This window comes from Cibotium barometz, chromosome 25, assembly GCF_041138505.1.
Source record: "Cibotium barometz isolate CiBa-2024 chromosome 25, ASM4113850v1, whole genome shotgun sequence".
Lineage (NCBI taxonomy): Eukaryota > Viridiplantae > Streptophyta > Polypodiopsida > Cyatheales > Cibotiaceae > Cibotium > Cibotium barometz.
In genome coordinates, this window is record NC_141070.1 from 9,013,295 (window position 1) to 9,038,032 (window position 24,738).

At 37.5% G+C, this 24,738-nt stretch overlaps 1 protein-coding gene across 1 annotated transcript in view; it reads right to left on the bottom strand.

The window, feature by feature from the left end:
• Nucleotides 1–10,455: 10,455 nt before the first annotated feature.
• The window catches only part of LOC147624218 (uncharacterized), a 45,630-nt gene continuing 31,347 nt past the window's right edge, over nt 10,456–24,738 (bottom strand). Inside the window, exon 3 of the mRNA XM_086819169.1 lies at nt 10,456–10,592. The gene's annotated coding sequence lies outside the window, so the exon portion shown is untranslated. The remainder of the gene's footprint in view (nt 10,593–24,738) is intronic.

The window sequence follows — 24,738 nt, forward strand, 5'->3', positions numbered from 1 at the left end:
GGTATACGGCACTGTACATTGGTGGCCTGTTTTTTCTCTCAGCAACACCATTTTGCTGAGAGGTATACGGCACTGTACATTGGTGTTTTATCCCACGACTAGCCAGAAATGCATCAAACTCTTTAGACATGTACTCCCCCCCTCGATCAGAATGGAGGGTGCCTACATTACAATTGGATACATTTTTAACCACCATAAGCAAAAACTATTTGAAGCACAAAAACACTTCGGACTTTGCCTTCAGTGGATATACCCATGCATGCCTTGAGTAATCATCAATGAAAGTCAAGAAGTACAAGTGTTTACCAAATGACGGAGTTTGCATAGGCCCACATACATCACTATGTACAAGTTGCAATTTGCGATTGGCCCGCACAGAACCATCCTTTGGAAACGTAGAACGCTGTATTTTGCCCAAAATACAGCCTTCACAAACATGTTTCAATGGTGCCTCAAGAGGGGGCAATGAAGCAACCATATCAAATTTCTGTAAACGCAGCAAACTAGCAAAGTTCAGATGACCAAAACGAGCATGCCATAGTTTTGCATCTGAAACTGCCTTTTCGTCAGAAATTGCATTTGCTAAATCTTCCACACACTTGTCATAAGAATCGAGCCTATACAGCCCACGAAACAAGGTGCCAGATACAATAATCGTATCACCAGAAGTCAAACACAGTACATCTGTCATCCACAAATTTGACTACAAGTCCAAGTCTAGCAAGCGCAGAGATAGACAATAGATTCTTCTTTATCCCTGGCACATACAAAGCATCTGAAAGTGTGAAAGCGCTGCCATTTGCAGCAGTAAGCATAATTTTACCAATGCCCTTCACTGGGTAAGAAGCATTATTGGCACATGTGACAGTATTCCCATTAGGGACAGCCTCAAGAGAGAAGTGAACATATCACGATGCGAGGTAATGTGCTTTGTAGCACCACTGTCAAAATACCAAACATGAGAGTCAACAAAAACTGCCAAACATGCATCATGTACAGATGGGTCATACTGGCAATACACACTAAACACCCATTCTGTATCCTGCACAACATTTACAGAATCTGCATTTGTAGAAGCATCCGCTATTGTGGCTGCATTTGACTCTTTCTTCTTTGCCTCTTTAGCCTTTAGCTTAGGGCAATTCTTAATGACATGATCATTTGCCTTACAATAGTTGCACCTGGTCTTTTTCTTGCCTTTATCAAGAGCCTTCTCAGACTTATTGTTGCTACCTGTGGAAGGAGAAGAAGTTGCAGATCTACTAATAGGAGAAGAAACAGTGGAGGGGGCTGCCTTACCACTTCTTCTCTACTGGTGGGCAGCAATAAATGCCTCATCAACGCTGCCTAGCCTTGTTTTGCCTGGACTGCGCTTCTTGCAAGAGCTTGTTGACTAAAGTATCATACTTGACAACATCAGGTCTATCCTCAGTAAACAAGTCTCCACGTGGAAGCAAAAGTCTGATATGACTCAGGTAAAGCATCAAGAACAGTCTGCACAAGAGAATGATCAAGAATAATCTCACCTGCAAAAATCAACTGTTCCTTGAGATCTTTAATCTTAGCAAGAAAAACATTCATTTCATTATCTTCCTGCATAATCTTTGATTCTAGCTCTTTACGCAGGTAAGAGATTTTTGCCTCGTTATTACGACCTGCATACAAACCAGCTAGAATATCCCAAGCCTGTTTTGTTGTTTTAGCTGAACGAATATGTGGGGTGATGTTACGTTTGACAGAAAGTGCAATCAAGGCATGAGCCTGCGCATCTTTACCATCCCAACGAGCTTGTTCAGCAGTGGGTAAAACAGTAGCAACAATAGAGCTGCTACAACCTGCAACATCCTCAACAGATCCTACATCCATAGAACTTGGACGTACATCCATACCCTGCAGAATGTTCCACACTCCTTTTGCAACCAAAACATGCTGCATCATGTATGCCCAAAGTGGGTAGTTGCTGTCTCCATCCAGTTTGTCTTCAGCAGACAACATGAGAAATACATCATTGCTGTTATCAGCCATGGCCACTGACTGAAACTGATGCAAAAGCTACCTGTAATGAAGCAAAGACTGAACAGAAAACAACTCGTGCTATGTAGCACGGCCCACAATAGAATACGTTTGCCTGTTTTGCAGAAAACTACACTGTCAAAATTTCTACACAAAATGACGAAAATACCTGTACAGAACTTGAAATGCAAAAACGGAGCTCGAAACGACCTCAGATCCAATTTCTACAGAGTATATGGACCTGCAAGCGCTCGTGAAAGCTCACCTCAAATAGAGAACGCGAGTCGAAGAGTACTGGCGGTGTAGCCCTGGGAGCCAGGGATTTCACTGACGTAAACGAGAACATGTGAACATGTTAATAACATATGTTAATAACACAAAAAATCTTGTGATCACATGTTATATTCACAAAGCTTTCACAAGGGCCTAAAAAAATTATCTTTGTCGGGCATAAAAAATCTTCTTAGGTGGCCACTAACCTGCTATTATGTGAAGATGGTAACATGAGAACATGTGAATAGCTTATTCCCATGTGTAGCCAAGCTTTTAAGGGATTTCCAAATAGCAAGTGACCTGTTATTTTGTGAACGGTAACATGAGAACATGTGAATAACTTGTTCACATGTGCTATTATCACAAAAAATCTTGTGATCACGTGAATACTAAATCCCTGCTAGGAGCCGATGCCTACTCTGATACCAATTATTAGAATTAGGGTTGCAGGAAAGCACACAAAGCTTGGAGAAGAAGAAGTAAGAATGCACACAACACAAAGTGTATTAGATTGTGTCAATGTACAAAAGATAAGTTAGCCCTAGAAGGATGGGCGTATATACAAGCCGGGGAAAAAACCTCCTAAAGAGGAAAAAAGTGCCCCGGCGGTCCTAATTGTGTTCACACACATCACTGCCTATATATATGGCAACAATGACTAGGAACTTCAAACCTCTAAGTTTCTCTAAAAAACAACGGTCTAAGCTACAAAGTGGAGTGTAATCTCAAATCCAAATAGCTTACTTTTAATGGTTGGATTCAAAAATAATAATATTAATTTAAATATTAAAAATTAAAAATTATTATAAAAAATGAGACTTAAAAGATGAGAGGAAGTCCTTTTTAAGTACACATTCCAAGGGTCTGCCGCGCTAAGAGAGCCACAAGAGCGTTTTTTTAAAATTTGGAGCATTTTTCTTGAGTTTAATTCTGTAAGGTATGCATATTCTTGATTACTTTGTTATTTGCTACAATTTTGAATTTTTCTTTCATTGTCATTTGTTGGTTCAAAGTTTGCTACGAGGAAATTATGGCTAGGAAGAAAAACAAAAACATTATCTAAGGAGGTAAGTGATTTCAAAAATAGACTTTTTTTTGAAAGAATTGTTTGTCTTTTAAATACAAAAAAAATACCAAAAAGAAGATTTGATATGTAAATTAAGAAAAAAAGAGATTGAAAAATAAAATTTTATAAAATAAAGATTTAATCTAATAATTTTTAAAATTATAATGACTTCATTTTTTAAAAAGCTAATTCTTGTGTTGTATTCTGGAATACAACACAAAAATCGATAAGTTGCCATGTTTCTTGTGTATTAAGTAGTTTGTATTCTAGAATACAAAGCTTGAAGTCACATTTTTAAAAATTTAACACTTATGCACTTTGAGGATGTATTCCAAAATCCATTGCTTGTACAAGTTGTATTTTGGAATACAATTTCTCTCAACACTTGAGTTGTATTCCAGAATATGAAGCTTTAACAAGCTGTATTCAAAAATATAAATTTTCTCTATACTTGAGATTGTATTCCAGAATACACAGCTTCAACAAGCTATATTCTAGAATACAACTTCTCTCTGTGCACTTGAGTTGTATTTCAGAATACACAGCTTCAGCAAGCTGTATACTGGAATACAACTTCTCTCTATACTTGAGTTGTATTCTAGAATACAGAGCTTCAATAAGCTATATTCTGGAATACAACTTCTTTCTACACTTGAGTTGTATTCCAGAATACACAGCTTCATCAAGTTGTATTCTGGAATACAACTTCTCTCTACACTTGAGTTGTATTATTTCAGAATACACGGCTTCGGCAAGCTGTGTTCTACAATAACCCAAACTCAATGTAAACCATTAGAATAGACCTTCATGCAAAAAGGATTTGCTTTTTATCTAATTTTAGAAGACATGCAAAGAAAGCAAAAGCTCTCGAGTTTGCATTGCGCACGCACGCGACTAAAAAACAGCAAAATGTAGTTTTAACATAAAAAACAGAGGAGGAGCGACCCGGGAGTATTTGGATCAGGTGTCCTACAATTTTACCCCCCTTTTTGAAGCCAACGGAGCGGTCAGAATCTCCATCAGAGCAACGTACTAGAAGATAGATTTTGGGGGTAAAATTTTCTCAAATTGTGTTCAAGAAAGAGGTTCTGTAAGTACTTTGGTGATAAAAAAAGGGTCCTAATTGTTTTGGGTTTGATCTATTCATCTCTTAGAGCTTTCTCCTCTCTTTTATATCTTTGTATTATGTTTTGAGGCTTCTTGTGAGTTGTATTCTGGAATACATAGCTCTAGAAAGTCATTTGTTGAAATTCAATTACAAAACACATCTTTGGAGGAAAACAACCTGTTGTATTCTAGAATACATCTCTCTCTCCCTCTTTATCTCTATTGTGCTGAGGAGCTCTCTCTCTTACATTCCTATCTCATGTTTGGTTACACATCTAGGTCCGTTCTTGCATGGAGGTTAACTCTCTCTCTCTCTCTCTCTCTCTCTCTCTCTCTCTCTCTCTCTCTATGTCTATTTGTTCTCTTTCACTTTTGTCTTTCTCGTTTGTTTGCCCTACATACACGTTTGCTAATCTTAAATGTTGTTTCACTTAACAAATCATATGTTTTCATGAGAAATACGATTTTGTCTCTGTTTGTTTATCTTAGCAAGCAACAATGAGATAATGATTTTTTATTGTCTTATTTAGGATTAAGATAGCCTCACTAATACATGATGCTTGAACTTCTAAGAAGCAAAAGAAAAGTAATCAAGAAACTGCATCTGTCCCTGTGGGTGGCTCAGGACGTTCAAGAGTCTTGACACCTTCCCGATCTCAACCTGCTCCAATTAGTCCTCACTTGCAGGCACCTCGAGTGACTGTGACTCTTCCAAATCCTGATAGGCATCCAAGTGAGCTAAGAAGACAACTTTTAGCAGCTCACCAGTTTTTCCAGAGTTACAAGATCAACCACCATCAAGCAGAATGGTTTTAGCTACTCATGGACTTCCTCCATCATCTCAAGGAAGCACACCTTTAACTCAACATCAGTCAGCAGAAAAAGTCTTCAAGCATCGAAGCTACAACTCTTTGGAGTAGTGCAAGAGGTAAAGCACGAGAAGGATTTGCTTGGACAATTCACTTTGGCATGGTAGGTAAGCACAAGACAATCGTTGAGCCAAACACACCTTTCCTTTCTATTGCTGAAGAAAAAGGAGACTACTCTGAAAATACAAAGTATTTAACTTATGGTCGCATTGTTGAAGTCAAAGAAAGTATATCTCGTGGGATCATTCATCATCTGGTAGACAATAACAAAGGGAAGTTTCTTGCAGTTAGAGTTTTCTCTACAGATTTTCGGCTTGAAGAGATGAATCTTGTTTCTACCCAACAAGAGTTTAAAGATGCAATGATTACTCGCAAACGGGTATGGATGTCTTTCTCTTGACCTTTTTTTCATTAGTGTTAAAAAAATTTCTTATCTTTGTGTATTCTGGAATATGTAGAGAACTGTTATTCTTTTTCAAGTTTGTTTAAGTCATGCCTTTCCACCTCATATATTGGAATACGTAGAGGTCTAGTCAACTCTAGTTTACATGTATTCTAATATACATGAAGTTTATCTAGTCTAGTTTGTAAGTATTCTAGTGTACGCGTAGTTCATAAAACTTCTTGTCTTTGTGTATTCTAGAATACGTTGAGAACTTTTCTTTATTTTTTAGTCTATTTAATTCTTGTCTTTCTAGCTCATATCTTGAAACACTTAGAGGTCTAGTCAAGTCTAGTTTGCATGTATTCTATTATACAAGAAGTTTGTCTACTCTAGCATATGCTAGAATGCATTCTAGTATACAAGAAGTTTGTCTTGTTTAGTTTGAATGAATTTTAGCAAAAGAAGGAAGTTTGGCTTACTTTTTATGTATGGTTTAATGAGTTTACCATGTATTCTAGTATACACAGAGATGGTTATAACATAAGTTACGCTTTGGTTCTTACTTTTAAGTTCACTCTATCAAGTCTTCAAATCCTCTTGTACTTAGAATGATTTTTCCTTTTTTTATGTAGTCTTGTTCTGAAGCATTTCAAGAGCATCATGACAATTTGTACAATACCAACCACTCCATTGATGATTCTGATTGTGAAGAGAATGAAGGTACAAACATAGATGACTCAGAGGAAGATGTTAAAGTTCTTGAAGACACTTCTAAGTCAAAGTCTCAAGATGTGAGTGATACTTTGCTTTCTGGACCTGGAGCTCCAAAGTCAGATCCTTCAGGATCTTCTGGTCTTAATACCATAAGAAATAAAGCCAAAAGGTTTCATATGGTTGATGAGAGACCCTTAATTTTACTAGTGTCTAACATAGAACATCCTCCATTGGATCCTGTTTCAAATAAGAGACCACTAGAAGTTTGAACCATTGTCCCTGGACATGTGAGTAATCTTAAAGTAATGATGAAGGAGAAACCAACAACAAATGTGAGTAATCTTAAAGTAATGATTACTCACATGTCCCTAGATATGTGAGTAATCTTAAAGTAATGATGAAGGAGAAACCAACAACAAATGTTTTACCCCTTCTTGTTCTTGTGATAAGTCTTCTTGGATAAGTCTTCTTGTGTTAACAAAGAGAGTTTTGAGGGATCAAAAATTAATCAATACAAATACTTTGTCTTGGAGGGAACTCACTCTCTCATTGCTAAAAAAGAGTTATGTGCTGAGTATCCTCATGTAGAGAGCTATAAGACAACCCTAGCATGGGTCTATACTGGGTTAAGTGATGATCATGCAAAGCTACTTGCCCTTGATCACAACATTGATTCCGAGATGCGACTATCCATGTCTTTCTTACAAAAGATAAGATTTTTTCACGAGTGGATCAATCATATTCAGCAAGGTCATAAAGTTGATGAAGCTTTCAAAATCAAGCTTTTCGATCAAGTTGGCCTTGTTACAAAGAAGTCAAGCAAAGCTGGACGCTCTGGAAATACAAATGTTCGAAGTCATGACAATTTCTTTTGGTTGGCCTTTTGTGATGGAGAGATATGGGATCTACAAGAAGACATTTTCAAGCTTTGGGAGGAAGTTAAAATCAAAGGGTAAAAAATAAAGCTCCCACCTAGAAGTCAAAAGGGCAAAGGAACAGGGAATGAGGACACTTTGAAGCCAATTCCTAAAGATATTCTTGAAGAAATGCGTAGAGAACATGTAATCGTTTATGACTACACAACATTTTACTTTAGCCATTGCTGATGCTTCGTATGGATTTAAGGTACCACACTCAATACACGACAAAGTAAAGTACAGTGTAAGTGCATATAAAATAGTCATTGACGCTTTCAAGAAGGTCACAACAAATGGCTGAATCATGGGCATTGGTAATTTTTCATGCTCATGATCAAATCTCTACTGCAGCAGAAAGCATTCGTTGACAATCAAATGGTCCATCAACTATGCATATGGTATGTTAAATTTCAAGGATTCTTTTACAAGTTATAAAAGCTTAAGTCAAAGCCTAAATTTTTCTTTTGTAGGACAAAGCCTAACATCAAAGGCTATAAGCTTGACAGACTTTCTTTTGCTGCTGAGTTTGCTACCATTGGTTTCTGGTCTCCTGCGGGTTTGAACAATAAAGAAAATTTTAATTTTGCTTTGAAACCTAACCGAACAAATATTTTTGATAGACCAGGTATGTGTTGAAAGCTTAGGGATCTTTCTGGTGATTCAAATGAGATCATGAATCCTTATCAAAAACCACAACTTTTGATGATGGATTTAATTGAGCTTCTATCTTTAAAAGGAGAGTGGATCATGGATCTTTTTGCGAGGACAGGTAATCATGCAACCTTAACTTTTTACATATTTTATATTGCTTATTTAAGTGAGCTTTACCATGTTAATTCTTTTTTTCTTAGGAACAAAACCACTATTAGTGCTTCTAAAAAGGGAAGGAATATTGTTGCTGTTGAGCTAGATCTAGTTCAAGTTTGTTTTATTCAACAACGAGTCATTGCAATGAAAGAATTGTCGGACGAGTTTCAAGAGGTTGGAATGAAAAACATGGCAGCAAACCCAAGAGTGGTGGATGCGTCTGGAGAACCTCAGCCTCCCTTTTGGACCTCATGATGATGAAATGCAATTTGTAGATCTTGAGCCTTATGAAGATCCACATACTGTGGATATTGATATTCCTCTTACGGAATCAACACCACTCATTGTAGGACGCGAGCAAACTAATGAAGAAGTTAGTCATGTGAAGAGGAGGAATTTCCTGTGCTAGAATAGATTTAGACACTTGTAGTTTCAAACAATTTTTGGTATTTAAATCCTCATTGGGGGTGTTCAAGGATTTCTAGGTTTTGAGAGTGTTTTGAACAATGTTTGTTTATATTTAAAACTAGCATCACAAATCTTTTTGAGGAGCTTGCGTTTTGAGATTGGTTCAAAAAATTGGTCAAATGTTGTCACTATTGAAGCATTTATAGTAATTGTCTTGTAATTAGACTTTCAATGAAGATTAATTTAATCATGACATTGAAGTTGTGCGGTAAAAGTAGTTATATTTTGCTTTCTAGTAACGATAGCAATAATTTTGTATTCAAAGTGAAGCTCTTTGTTGTGAGTCTCTAATGCAACTTTTGTGTCATGTTTTTTTGTTTGAAATATTCTAAGATTTTGTAGTTGATAGGCTTGTACTTAGACATCAAATAGTGAAAAATTTGGCAAATTTTTAATTTAGCGAATGAATCACTTGCAAGTATGTTTTAGCAAAAAAGTCTCTTTTTAAAGTTCTACTTTATTGGGCACGTCAAAGATTCTTTTGGTGGTAGATTTGGATTTTTTTTAAAGGATTTTTTTGGTCTCTCAAAACTACAACTCACGACCAATTATATTTTCAAATGGCTGGGTGTTTGTAGAGCACCGGGAGTCTATGGCGCAAATTTTGTTGCGGCTTTTGGAGTCCCCCTTGGTTTCAAGGACCGTGAAGTCATGCCTCATTACCGATTTTGTTAGATTGATATGGAGTTGGTGTCCAAGGCTCAATTGCACGGGATACACTTTGTTGCGCTGCTTGAAACTCCTCCTTGGTGACATTTTCTTGCTTTGCATTCCTGGCTGTGTCTAGAGCAATGACCATCGTCTCCTCCATCGAGTCTATGAGTGGGAGGAGGCTCTCCTCCATGTTACCTCTGTTAGATTCATCCAATGGGAACTCCGCCTTCACCTTGAGCATGCTCAAGTACTCATCCACGTGGAGGCCACATGACTTTTCAATGTCATGCAAAAAAATGAAAAGCTCCCCCCTACCACAACCAAACATAGAGAGTCAATCTCTATCTTAGGAAGGGGGGCAAAGTCATCTTCATCTTCAATTGTTATGCCACTTCCACTAGCCTCAAAGCGGCACGGATTTTCTGCGAGCCCCAGCGTACCTTTTGGAAATTATTTTGCGAGACGATCATACTTTCACTTACACCTGTGTGCACTGCACTCTAAGGATCTTCCTTGTCATGGATGAATCCTCCAAGGGATAGTTGTGCGGCATTTGGACCTCCTCTTCCTCCTCTCCTTCTAAAAGGAAGAAAACAAAGTAGGCCAGCCATGATAGGAAGCAATGGCCAATGGCACCTATGTTGAGCTTGCATACTTGCTTCTTGTCAAGCTCTAGGAAGTGTCCAGATTTCATTGCCATTGCTTCTTTTGAGCCACTTTTGGAAGGGCCTTTCGTTGTGGTTGATGTACTCTAGGAGGTTGGAGGGCACCCAAAATCTATCATCAGTGGCCAAGGAGACAGAGTGCGGCTTGATGTGGGTGTCCATGTAAGATAATGTGTCCACAAATAATTCTTCATGGAGGCGGAGTGTGGAGATCTAATCGATCTCATGAGTGAACATTATGTGCAAGTGTGTGGCCTTTGGAAACTCGCTCTCACAGAGGAAGTCCATGAAGCATTTGTAGGCAGCCATGTCCTTTGAAGCTCGAGTGTGAAGGTGCCTCATGCTCTTGAGAATGAGTGAAAAATGACACATAAGGCCTTCAAAGTACTATTTATACAAGATAGCGGCCATTTCACACTGGACCAAAAAAAATGAAAAAAACGTTGATTTTTTAAAAGACAAAACAACCTCTTTAAGAAACCATACAACAAAAGTATCTTAGAAAATATTTTTTTATATAAAACTTTGGTGGAGGGATATTACAAAATTGCTCCAGTGGTGGATACTCATAGCTTAGATTCTTTAAACCAAGGCAACATCATCCATCCCCCAATCCAAGGACATCTTGGTGTTTGATTCCATCCTCCTTCCAATCTATCCAAACACCAAACACAGTAAGTGACTCCAGAAAAGGGTGAATAAATACAGAGGTTTAAACAATCCTTACCTTCCTACCCTGCACATTGAAGCAAGCATTATTGATTCCCTCAAATACCAAAATGCGTAGGTGATCACGGACGTTCAAAAGGCTCCAATTGCTTACTTGCTTGGAAAATCTCTACCCCCACATTAGGTAGGCCTATAGAGAGATATATAGGCTCTACAACCTCCTCTTGAGCTTGTAATAAGGGTATCCATGCGCCCTTCTTCCTCATCCACCACTTGTAACAGAAACGAGTACACAAAGTGGTACGAGCTCATACATTGCACTTGAAAATCTCTCCTTTGTGCTCCCCCTCCACAACGTCCCACCCTTGGCCAAGCAAATCGACAATCTCTTTACAGCCTACCATCTTGCACATGTACGTTGTTGGCGTTCATGTGCAAGTAATGGCCCAAAATGTGTGGGAAAACAGATGCACAGGGCATGCCTATGACAATGTGGGCTCAAAGAAATTTTTGATGCCAAGGATACATGTTACACTAGGGCCACAATTCCATCATGCCTTGTTTCCTTGAATCATAGTAAACACCCCTTCTAATGGTGCTCAACCACAACTCAATGCCGAACTCGATGTGGTCCAGTGGCATTGGGCTGCAAATACACCCAATCTCCCTTTTGAAATTGGGCCGCAAATACACCCAATCTCCCTTTTGAAATTGTTTTTCAACCCAAGCACCATGTTCATCCCTGGTATTATGCATGAGTAGAGCCCCAACCTCGTCCCTTGGCCTTCTCCTCGACAAAGATGCACTACTCTCCATAGTGTGTTCTGCTAGAAAGCTTTAAGGGGGGAGAGAGAAAGAAAGAAGATTGCACAGTATAGATTAGAGGTTGTTGGGGAGAGGGAGGTAGATGTGGGTGTGAGAAGATTCAAATTTGTACACACGCGTGTGATAGAGATAGAGAAGGCTCCAAATCTGAGCAGAGAGAGAGAGAGAGAGAGAGAGAGAGAGAGAGAGAAGGTTACACAGTAAAGAGATAATAAAGAGAGAATGAGCTATGGATATTTGATGTTTGGGGTGAAGAGGATGATGTTGGAGAGAAGAATAATATATAGGGAGAGAAATCTGAGGTGAAAAAAGAAGTTTTTTGATATAATATAGTTTGGGTTAGGTTTTGAGAGAGAAAAATGTAATTTTGATTTTTTTTTAAATTCCTATTTTAAAAGGGTTTTTTTGACCCACGAGAATGATGGGGCTGAAATTGGTGGAGCCCTCTTCTTTTTAGAAGCTACCCCCTTGCTTTATGGCACCCTCCTCTACTTTTTGCACTCCACCTCCCTACTTTTTGAACCCCACAAATGTAGTAATGAAGGAGACAAGCCTAGTTGCCCCCTACTTTTGGAGGAGACCAAATGTGCACACTCCTCTCTTCCTATTGGTCCATTGCTATAATGAAGGTCATTAGCAAAGGGCCCAAAAGATGTCCAAAGATTTCCTAATGATATGTTGTGCGATAAGCCTAGAGTGCTATCGGTAGCTTTTGTTCCCAGTCATTACGGCTTGCTTGTACCGTTTTGGTTAGGATAGCACATATGGTCTTATTTGTGCTCTCACCTTGGCCATTGGCTTGGGAGTAGTAGGGTGAGGATTTTTAGTGTGTGACCACCAAGAATTCTTGTAACAAGAATTGTATAACTTCATTGATGAAGTGTGTACCATTGTCACTCACTAGCTCAAGAGGGCACCCAAAGCAAGTGATCACACACTCGTAAAGGAATTTTATCGTTGACCTTGTATCGCCTTTTCTGGTGGCTGTAGCTTCGACCCATTTTGTGCCATAGTACATGGCCGCTATGATGTATCGTGCTTGGGTATGTTGGGCAGCTAGACTAATGGGTTCCACAAGAGAGACTTATTTTGATTGCAGGAGAACTTGATGCTCCCGTTCTTTGGATTTATCCTCAGTTAGCGGAGTAGGCCATTGCTAGTGGCTAGCATATGGAAAGAAGAGGAAACATTCCTAAGACGAAATCATTGCAGAGTTGAGATGTATGAATAATCTCTTAAAAATCCTTGGAGACCTTTCACTTGACCCCTTTATATTCGTAAAACTAAATTCCCATAGAATTTTGGTATCTCAAAATTTATTGATAAAACTTTTTTATTTAAAGGTTGTTTTGAAAAACTTTGATGCGCGACAAAGTTTGAGACCATTCCCATGATCATTTTCCACTTTAAGTGACTCTACCTATACTTGGACTCCTACCATGCTAAACTTTTCCCCAAAAAATGTATTTTGATCCTTATCAATCTATGTCTAGGAATTTTGAATTTTGATGGCTAGATGAGGGTCTAAATGAAATTATTAAACTTGTTCCTTGACTTTAGCAAATTAACATAGCAGATAAGTTGATAGAAGAGACCCATGGCTATACGTAATTAGTTTGTAGTGAAGTGTATTTATTATTTTTCCCAAGATGACAGCAAAAATTATTCAATTTATTTTCTTTATATTGTATATTCAAATTTAAACCAAAGGAGCTTTTCATTAAGTTCTAATTTGAGACCAAAAGTTTTTCTAAAAGTCCACACCCATAGTAAAATTACTTATTGATTCTTAATCCTAAAACACTTATTGTCAAAACATGTTTTTCAAATTGAAATAACTTGAACATCTTCTCATGAGCCTTATCAACCATTCAAAACTACTACAACTAATGGAGGAGTGCATCTGATTGGCTTATATATTAGAACAAAATATAAATTTACATTACTATAAATTTTCAACAATAACTAGAGGATGAATGGTCAAAATTTTGGATACAAGATTATGAAGAGTGTTTTGTCATGATTCCTATTGGTAATACTTGACATGAAATCATTTGAGGACATAACATTGAATATGACCCAACAATGATAATCGATGAAGATTTTTTCCATTTAAATTATCTTAAATCCAAGTTTTTTACTTAAAAAGATATTTTTATCCTATCATACTCATGTTGTTATAGAATGTGCTACAATTAATATTATAACTATTTTCTAATTTCAATTTATAGCCAACAAATCATCAATCTTACGGGTGAAAACATTAGTTTTGACTCTACTTTGTGATGCTAAGTTTTATTTGAACATTTGCTATTTAAATCTATTGAAAATTATAATTCTTCAAATAATTTAAATGTAGATGTTGTCCTTTTTTTAATTATAAGCATTTTTATGTTACATAAAGCTTTTACATAATTCATATAAAAAGTAAATAGATTCATGCTTGTGAAATATGCTCTTGGAGTATTAACCTATTTTGCTAGAAGTTTGTATTCTAATGAAACTATTTTATTTTCATTCATGGTAAATATCTCAAGCAAGAGGGTAACGTAACCGACACACTATTTAAAGGTGGAGGTATGTATAAATTCATATTTATAAACACTTTCATATTTGCTATTGTATTTTGGTTATATTATACTGTATAGGCTTTTCTAATTTCTATAAGATTTAGATAGAAAGCCATAGGGTGAAAGCATGATAAGGTGGTACACATTCTACCGATTGCATTGGTTGCTACCATACTTGAAGACAACCAATATTAGTGGATTTAATATCATCAAGATGTATTTAGCATATTTTTTTGTGCCTTTTAGATATAATAAATGTGAAACAAGATTAAACAACTATGTTTCAATTCTCTAACTTTGCTTAAAATTGTTTCGTAAACCAGTTGTACACCATTGTCCATGACATAGGTTTTTAGTCCACCTTATCATGCTTTCACCCCATAGTGGGCAACATTATTTGATAGTAACTTTAGTCAACCTGAGATAATAGGAAGACTATAACATCATCTGCCACCATGAGCTAGTTTCGAGTAGGCAAAAATAGTTAGCTATCAAGTTTAGTTAAAAATCAAGTTCAAATTGTAAGACCACTAAAAAACTATTAAATTATTAAATTGTTAGGCTAGGATAAAACTACTTGACTCTAGTAAAGTATTCCAAGTTCAATAGTTAGTTATACCATGTTAAGTTTGTAAGAATTACGAGAAATTTAAAACCATCTTACAACTATCTACATATTATCCACACTAGTCATGAAGCCATCCTCACATAGATTTATGCAACTGAGGACAGTTGAAACCCAAGCAAGAGGGAATGTTATGAGAATAACTCGTGTTATTGGGAATTATATTTCTTATTTTATATCGGGGATGCCCATGTGCACTGTACCAGTGGTTGGAGGTATCGCACTATATGGGTTACCGATTGAGGTGTTATATGGATGGTGGACTGAGCGGTGGTGTTTAGACAAAGATCATGTGTTAATTATGATATTGATTATTTTGAAGCCTATTATACGGCTAGAGTGTATGTGTGTGTGTGTGTGTGTGTGTGTGTGTGTGCACATGATAGTTTAATGTGGTATATGAGCACAAGTGAATTTTAGGCATTGGCCCATTTGTATATGCTACCAAACCATGGTTTTATCATATGTAAACCTTAGAAATTTAGACAAAGTTATTTAATGTAAAGAAAAATCCTAAAAGTGGAATAGGTGCTATTTATGTCTCTATGGGCTAAAAATATGAATATGCTTTAAATACCGCATGTGAAAGGAGAGCCACACACGGGAAGATTGTACCCAATGCTTTTGTTCTTGGTATTGTTGAGTATTTTACTTCTTTATGCTATGCTAAGATGAAGTGATAAATTTTATTGTGTAATTTTTATGTTTTTATTTGAGTGAGAAAGCTTACGTAAATTATTGGAGAAAAGATCATGCTACAGAGATCACGCATTTACTGCCAGTCTCATCAAAAGTTAAAAGCAAAGCCTCTCAAGGCGGCTATAAGCCAAAGGGAGAATCAGCCCATGTCGAGAAGGGGGATGATAAGACTAAGAAGAAAGGTAAATGCAACTATTAGGCCATTACATCAATGAATGTAGAAAAAGGCTGGAGAAGAAAAAGAACAAAGAGTCATACACGGGCGCTAAGGAATTCATTGTGCACTATAGTTATGATCTTTCTGTCCATGATGTGTATGTATGTCAATGTGACAGATCTACATGTCTGGTACTTTGATAGTGGTACTTTGATAGTGGTTCTAGCAAGCACATTACTTCTTAGCGTGATTTATTTTTTTCACTTAAGTCTACTCCTCAAGGAGAAATACTCACATGTGTAAACAACTCATCATATCTAGTAAAAGAAGTTGGTAAGGTTGTTCTCACTACTACAAATGGTAGGATAATCACTCTCTCAGAAGTCTTGTTTGTGCTAGGCATCAAAAAAACTTTAGTGTCCGTCTGCCATTGTTTGCTAGGGTAGGCCTAGTGGTTAGATTTGTATGGTAGTTGTACATGACTGTAGTATTTTGTACTCCAAGCCTTGAGCTTTACATGGATAGGTATGAGAGATTGGCACATAATTCTTGTTCAATTACTACCACACGTGCTAGTAGAGCTATGGCATGCCCACTTTGGTCACTTGAATTTGGTGGTTTATTGTGACTTAAAAGGTAAGAGATGGTGTCATAATTGCCAAAGCTTGAGGCTCCCATCAAACATGCATGTGAGGGGTGCATTTTGGTCAAGTTATAATGGACATCATTCTCGAAAGATGGATTAGTTTAGGAATGTCTAGAAATTACAAATTATACATAGTGATGTATGTGGTCCCATGCGGACACCATCAATAAGGGGATATCTCTACTTTATGATTTTTATTGAGATGACTACTCCAGGAACACCTAGGTGTATCCAAAGCCAAAGGTTTTTACATGCTTTAGACACCTTGTTTCTATGGTTGAAAATGTGTCTATATGTAAAATTAGCACCCTTCATGTAGATCAAAGAGGGGAGTATATGTTAAAGAAGTTTCATGTACATATGGTTGAAAGAGGCATACAACATCAATGCATAGTGCCTGATACACCTCAACAAAATCTTGTGGTGGCTAAGAGAAACGAACAGATCCCTCATGGAGACGGCACGTTGCATGGTTAAAGGCTAGGATTTGCCTTATGTTTTTTGGTTGGAAATAGTTATGTGTGCCACTTATGTGCTAAGCAGATGCCCCACCAAGGCCTTATAGAAAATTACCCCTTATAATGCTTAGAATTGTAGGAAGCCTGTTATGGCTCATTTACATGTTTTTAGTTGTCTTACTCATGCTCTTGTATGTTTGAGAAACAACACAATAAACTGGATGATAAGGCAATAAAATGTATTTTTGTGGGGTATATCTCAAAAAGAAAAGTTTATAGACTCTACCATGCAGCCAAAAAGTGAATTTTTATGAGTAGAGATATCGCTTAGAAAGAAAAGGGTATGCGGCTAAAAGGTGGATTTTGGTGAGTAGAGATGTCTTTGTTGAGAACTCAATTTAGCGCATTCTTTTATGTAAAAAGGAGTAAAATGTATGCTCGCAAGACATCTTTGATACACTCTTGCCTTTGTACAATCCTAGGTTGCCACATGTGGAGAAAATGAATGCTCTAAAAGGTGCTAGAAATCAGACCATACTAGCCTAAAAATCAACTCAAATTTCACCCCACAGATCATCCTATTGATGAGGCAATTTTGGATGATATCGTGGATGAGGAAAGGGTAGCCATACATGCACCAATAGTAGTATGCCAAAATGGTTGGTGTGCAGATATTACAGGATAACAAATTAGCTATTGCTTTACCTAGTGGGACACGTGCATGTTCTCGTCATGTATCTTATTCTTTTGTGGATAATTCTCTCCTTGCTATAGTATATGTAATGAAGAGGAATCTATTTTCTTTGAGGAAGCACAAGAAAATGATCATCTGCAAGCAATGCAGGTTGAGTATAACTCAATCCTAAAAAATGACACTTGGTATTTAGCAGATTTGCCTTATGGTAAAAAGGTGATTGGTACGAAGTAGCTTTATAACCTAAACTGTAAAACTGATGATAGCATTGATCGCTACTATAAGGCAAGGCTTATTGTAAAGGGTTATGCTCAAGAGAAGAGCATATATTATAATGAGACCTTTTCACCCATGTCTCGTATGACTATGATTAGGTGCAGCACATCATGGTTAGAATGTACATCAATTGGATATCAAGACTTCCTTCTAAATGGTGACTTGCATGAGGAGGTTTATGTATCTTGGCCTCATGGTTTTGTTGAGAAGGGGAAGAAATCTAAAGTACGAGGAGGTTTATGTATAAGTTGGATATCAAGACTTCCTTCTAAATGGTGACTTGTATGAGGAGGTTTATGTATCTCAGCCTCATGGTTTTGTTGAGAAGGGGAAGGAATCTAAAGTATGTAGGTTAAGAAAAGCTTTATATGATCTTAAGAAGACTCCTAGAGCATGGTATGAGAAGATAAACGCATACTTGGTTGCAAATGGTTACTGAGAGTACCCTTTATCTGCTGACGAGGAGTAAAGATTGTTTTTTGGTCATCATTTTAACATGCTGCTCTCACATGTCCTAATGAGAAGATTTCAGCCTTCAAGGTTAAATTACATGTGTCATTTAAGATGATAGATTTGGGCTTGTTGCATTATTATTTGGGCATATAGTTTATGTAGTGTGATGATGATATTGTGATGTTATAGCCAAAGTACATATAGAGGCTTCTTACATGGTTTGGTCTTGAAGATTGTAAGCCTATTTCTACACCAATAGAGAGATAGGTGCCAGGCTTAGTCTCCCAAGATGTAGATGAACCATTTGATACATCACATGGCTGCCTCATCTATATATGTAATACAAGGTCAAACATTCAGTTTAGGGTCTCCCAGTTGAGCAGGTTTATGTACAATGTTAGAAGTAAGCATAGGCAGGCTACCAACCAGTATTCATATCCTTGCACTCATTCCCTTGGCTAATTCAATGCTAAGGGGGGTGATGTTCAGTTACATGATTTTAGTGATTTTGATTGGGCTGGATGTTATGACACATGAGTGTCCACTAGTGGATTTTTCTTTCACCTTAGTGATTCATATATATCACGGATCATCAAGAAGCAGCCATGCGACAGTGGCCACTTTCAACTATGAAGTTGAGTACAAGGCAGCTTTTTCGACGACTATGGAAGCTCAAACGCCTTTAGATGGTAGATCTTGGTGTTGGGGACAATAGTCCCCCACCTTTATCTTCACTAATGAGCACAGTGCATTAGCTATTTTTGCAAGGAACACAATGTTTCATGCTCACACAAAGCACATTGAGGTGCATTATTATTATGCCAAGAAGAGGCTCATTAGAGAAGAGATTAGTCTGGTTTATGTCTCTACACATGACAATGTGGCATATATATTCATGAAGGATCTCTCACAAGAAAAGTTCAAAGCTTGTCTCGCAAAAAGCTTTGGGCTTTGGAGATTGATCTACCAGATGATCCCTGTACATGTTTACATAAATACTACAAGGGGGATTTGTAGCATTTATATGGTAGTGATGTGTGGACGTAGGCTAATAATGGCCTAAGGAACTTTTTTTCCACTTTAGGAGGTTTTTTCTCCAAGTGTATGTACTCTTATGAGTGTGTAAGTGTGTCACTTCACTTGTAATTTAATCATACTTCTCAATCTACTTTAAGTGTTGATCTCCACTCTAACATAATTCAACCCAAAAGATCACAATGGATTGAGGATATAATTGGGTTTAAGTGAGTAGATTATCAAGCTTTGTAAGGTTCCTCCTCAGTCCCTAAAGATGTATAAGTTATCTTTTCAGTCCCCTGTAATCATCCCCTTTTTTAGAATACAAGAAAACATTGTTTTCATTTGTTTTTGACCTAGAGAGAGAAAATATTCTAGAGAGATATAATGCAATTTTGAGATATTTTTGGATACAAAGTTATGCTTTAAATTTAAGATGAATTCCCTTGAAATTGAATTTTAATAAGAGTTTTTCAATATGCATTAGAAATTAAATGAATATGTACACTAGACACCTTAGCCTAAGGGTACCTATTTTCAAAAAATTATGGATTAAGGTCCAAAGAGTGTTCTAATGGACCAATGGGGTTAATCCAAGTGTTTGAATAAAAAAAATACAAGAATAAAAAAAATCCACCAAAAATGAGTAAATTCTCACATAAGATGAAGAGTTGGGTAGTACTGGCACTTAATAGTATAAAAATGGCACCTCAAGAGGGTGAGTGGAACTCATGAAGGAGGCGCCTAGAATCCTCATCATTTTCCCAATTTGTAATTCAAAAAAGTGGGCCTAACTAGTTTAAAACTTTTCCAAATTGGATAAAAGTGAAGCTGGAAGCCTCTAGATAATAGTGGGACTTGGTTGGTGGCCTCCCTCACCTATAAATAGAACCCCATTCCTTTGTATTTTCATCTTAGTGTATTTACATGCTAGTATAATTTTCATTTTAGTGTAATTCCATTATCCCTCTACCTTGCCTCTCCATTGTGAAGCTTTGGTGCTTCACTAATCCTCTTCTTCTCTTGGAGATTACCGTCTTCTACTTGGTGGCCAAGCCTCTTCTTTGAGGGCTACACATCTCCTTAAAGAATCAAGCCAAAACCAAGGGTAAGTCTAAAACAATGATGTTTTACTCTCTTCTTGTCTCTTCTTGGATGGTAATCTTCTTCCCAACCTCTCTACATACTTGGGAAGCATTCTAATTCATAGTTTCTTCTTAATACCATGCCCTTTTTGATTTATGTAGTTTAAATGAATTAATGTTAATCTCTTATGCTTAAATATATTATTTTTTATTTGTAATATCTCTTTTTGAAAGAATACTCACTTTTATGGTTAAATCCTTCTTGGAAAGATAGTCCTTAATTCTAATCTCATTTTCTTACCCAAAACTCTAAGCTTAACAAGCTAGAGATGGAGATAACATTTTTTATGATTTTTAACCTATTTACAATGAGGTTAATTCATTTAAGCTTGTTTTATGATAAGAAATTTCATATTTATTCATTTTATAATGAAAGAGAGCTTAGGATAACATTCATATATTTATTTTCATATGGAAGTTATATTTGGATATTGTTTTTTAAACAAGATGCTTAGATACAATTATGCTTATATTTATGCTTAGGTTTAGGCATAAAGAATTTTTATATTGAAAGAGAAAGTCTCACCATATTTTTATGTAATTATGTTTATGCATAAATTTAATAATACAAAAATAAAAATTTTTACGATATTCTTTGCATAAACATTTTAAATATTAAAAGAGAGATTTTGTTTTTTTACATTTTTGAATATACATTCATAGTATGTGCATGCATAAATATCTAGATGTCAAAAAGAGGAATCTAAATCCAAAGTAGAATGAATTTTCATATTATTGGATGTTTACCCTTACGATTGGAAATCACATTTATTTTATGAGATAAATGGAGAAATATCTTTAGGAAATAAATCTAGGAATAAATTCAAGTAATTCAGTGCTAGACCATGACCACTTGAGAAAGGTGGTTAGTAAGATGCCTGCCTATCTCTTGAATCATAAATTAAGCCAAACTTGACCATTTCCATTTCTTTAGTACGAAGAAGGGATAACCGTGCGATTTAAATTTTTTTTCCTAAGATCCAAAATCGTCTAGAAATAAGTTAGAAATTCGTTTGTAATTGATGGATGGATCACTTGATATATCCACGCCTGTTGCAATCAGCGAGACAAAGGCTGAGACAGAAGGTCTCTTTAGCTATGGTTTTGATGAGACTAGGAGTGATTCATGGTGTTATACTTTATCACCCCTCACCTTGAGATTTTAGGGTCACTTGCCATATTTTCAGGCTTCTCAGTCATTTTATCCTAAGGAATAGGATTGTAGCACCAATGGCGATGAGGGCACAATTGCATCGCGGCATGTCCACATCTCGCAGTATCACCACTTCATGCATATGCAATTCAAGCATTGGCTTTTTGGAGCCATGTTGCTCTATGTAAACACTCTTTGGACCTTAATCCATAATTTTTTGAAAATACTTACCCTTAGGCTAAGGTGTCCAGTAGTGCACATATTCATTTAATTTCTAATGCATATTGGAAAACTTTTTTTAAACTTCTGTTTCAAGGGAATTCATCTTAAATTTAAAGGATAACTTTGTATCCAAGAATATCTCAGAATTGTATTACCTCTCTCTAGAATATTTTCTCTCTCTAGGCCAAAAACAAGGAAAACAATATTTTCTTGTATTCTGAAAAAGGGGATGATTACAAGGGACTGAAAGGATAACTTATACATCTTTAGGGGCTGAGGAGGAACCTTACATCCTCTCCCACTTGAAAAACGCGAGATGTCCTTATCTCACAAAGTGGGGGTAGTCCTTTACCAGTTGATCTTCTTTTTCCCAAGTGGCGTCCTCTAAAGGGTAGAACTTCCACTTGACCAAAAATTCTCTAAGGACTCTGTTCCCCTGAGAGTCTTCTCCCGAATATCTAGGATTTCTTCGGGTTGGAGTTCCATCTAACCTTGAGTCGAAAAAGTCAACTGCTCATCATCTAGCACATGACTTAGGCTGGGTAAATACTTTTTAAGCAAACTGACATGGAAATAATTATGTACCTTCAGATGGGGAGGTAGAAAAAGTTCATAAGCTGGATCTCCTACTTTCTTTGTAACGGTGTACGGTCCACAGTATCTAGGAGATAGATTTTTGTACTTCCCTTGAGATAAAGAACTCTCTTGGGTCGTACATGAATGAAGACCATATCTGATTCTTCAAACACTCTCTTTGTTCTTTTCTTATCAGTATACTGCTTTTGTCTATCTTAGGAAGCCTTAATATCTTTGCAGATTGACTGCATTTGCTGCTCCATATCATCTAGCATCTATCTAGACATCTCGACACCCTGATCAATGGGTTAGGACCAAGTTAATGGGGGTGAGGCAATCTTGTCCATACAGAGATTTGAAAGGGCTCATTCCGATACTTCGGTGATAAGAGGAATTATAGGCAAACTCAACTAGATGTAAGTAGCTTAACCACTTCTTGGGTTCTCTCCCACCACAGCATGACCCGAAGAATATCTTCTATTACTTGGTTCACTCTTTCTGTCTGGCCATCTGTTTTGAGATGATAAGCTGTATTGAGATCTAAGAAAGTTCCCACTGCTTCAAAGAATGCAGTCTAGAACCTTGATGTAAACGTAGGATCTCTATCGCTCACTATCCTCTTGGGTAAGCCATGCACCTGAAAATCTCCTTGAGGAAGACTCTGGTAGCATCCATTGCAGTGTAGGTTTCTTTTACTGGAATCAGATGGGCAACCTTGGTTAGTCTGTCAACTACCACAAAAATGGAGTTGTAACCTGATTGCACTGATGGTAGTCCAGTAACAAAATCCATACTGACACATTCCCACTTCATCTATGGAATGTCTAAGGGATGCAGCTTTCCTAGCATCTTAACTCTTTTTGCCTTGACTCTTTGATATATTAAACACTGATGCACATGATTAAGTATATCCTTTTTTAGTCCTGGCCAAAAGAAGCTCTTCTTTATAGACATGTAGGTTTTTATGAACCCTGGATGTCCAGCTGTCGGGCTATCATGGGCTTCTCTCCGAATTTTTCCCTTTGTTTCCTCATCATTGGGAATGCATAGCCGATTATTGTAATACATGCATTCTTCGTCCAATCTGTACCCAAGAACTCGACTCATTTCCTGAGGAGTCTTGCTTTTCTACCTAAGTAAGGTAGCAATAGGGGCAAAGAATTTATCCTGCATGATCTTCTCTCTTGCTTCACTAATCAACGGATTTGACACCAATGTTATTGCAAGTAAGGAGGCTTTCCTACTGAGCGCATTTGCCACCACATCTTCTTTCCCTGGCCAGTACTTAATCTCAAAATCAAATTCCTGCAAGGTCTGCATCCATCTTCTTTGACGCATGTTGAGATCTTTTCGGGTGAAGATCCACTTCAAACTTTGATGATCTATCATCAAGGTGAATCTCTGTCTCCCCAAGGGATAATGCCTCCACAGCTTTAGAGCATAAACTACTGAGAGTAACTCCAAGTCATCCATCTTCTTTGATGCATGTTGAGATCTTTTTGAGTGAAGTCGGCAGTAACTCCAAGTCATGGACAGCATAATTTCTCTCATGCATTCTGAGTTTTCTGGATTCATAGGCTAGTGCATGACCTTCCTGCATAGTGCACATCCTATGTAACGCCTCCGCTACGGCTGCGTCTTCCTCAAGCCGCCATAGCCTCGGCGTGGAGAAGAAGAGAGGGTGGAAGTCGGTTCACCTCCCAACCACATAATGACGAGTTAGGGTTTCTCGTTGGGTTTTATACCAAAACCCTGGCCTGTGTCCACACCTCCTAGCCCGGCCGCCCATCTTACTTAAGAGCCGTGCTAACTTAGATGTGTACACACATCGACCAAACCCTAACGCCCATTAACCCCTGAACCCCGCTAGCACTAATAATACTCTCGAGACTCCGAAAGCTATTAACTTATGCTAGGGTTCGACTTCCGTAGGACCATAGTCCTGACATTACTCCCCCCTTCGAAAAGAGTTTTCGTCCTCGAAAACAAAAGTGGGGAAACGTTTCCTCATCACACTAATGTTTTCCCAAGTGGAGCCTTCCTCTGGACGGTCCTTCCACTTGATAAGAGCTTGTTTCCGAACTTGGTGGCGAGTACGTAACATGTGATAATCCAATACTCTTTCTGGTTCATGAGGCAGTATTGGGGGTTCCACATATTCTACCAAGAAAGAATCATCCACTGGGCTTTCATGACCCATAAGGCGTTTCCTCAAACGGCTTATGTGAAAGATGGGATGAACCTTGGAATGTGCTGGTAACTCAAGTTTATAGGCTACTGGGCCCACCTTCTTGAGTATCTTAAATGGTCCACAAAATCGGGGCGACAATTTTGGTACGGGACCCGTTTTTAAACTGGTGGAGTTTTCTGGTACCTTCAGAAACACCCAATCACCTTCTTGAAAGTGAAGTGGCCTACGTTTCTGGTCCGCAAACTTCTTGTAACGATCTTGTGCTTGACGAACATTTAATCGTGCAAGGCGCAACATATCCATATGGTCTTGGATAAAATCCTTAACCTGATTGATTTTCTCATTCGCCAGTCCCACCGACACTGGTGAACGTGGCTGAAAACCATACATCAACATGAAAGGGCTAAAGCCTGTCGAGACATGC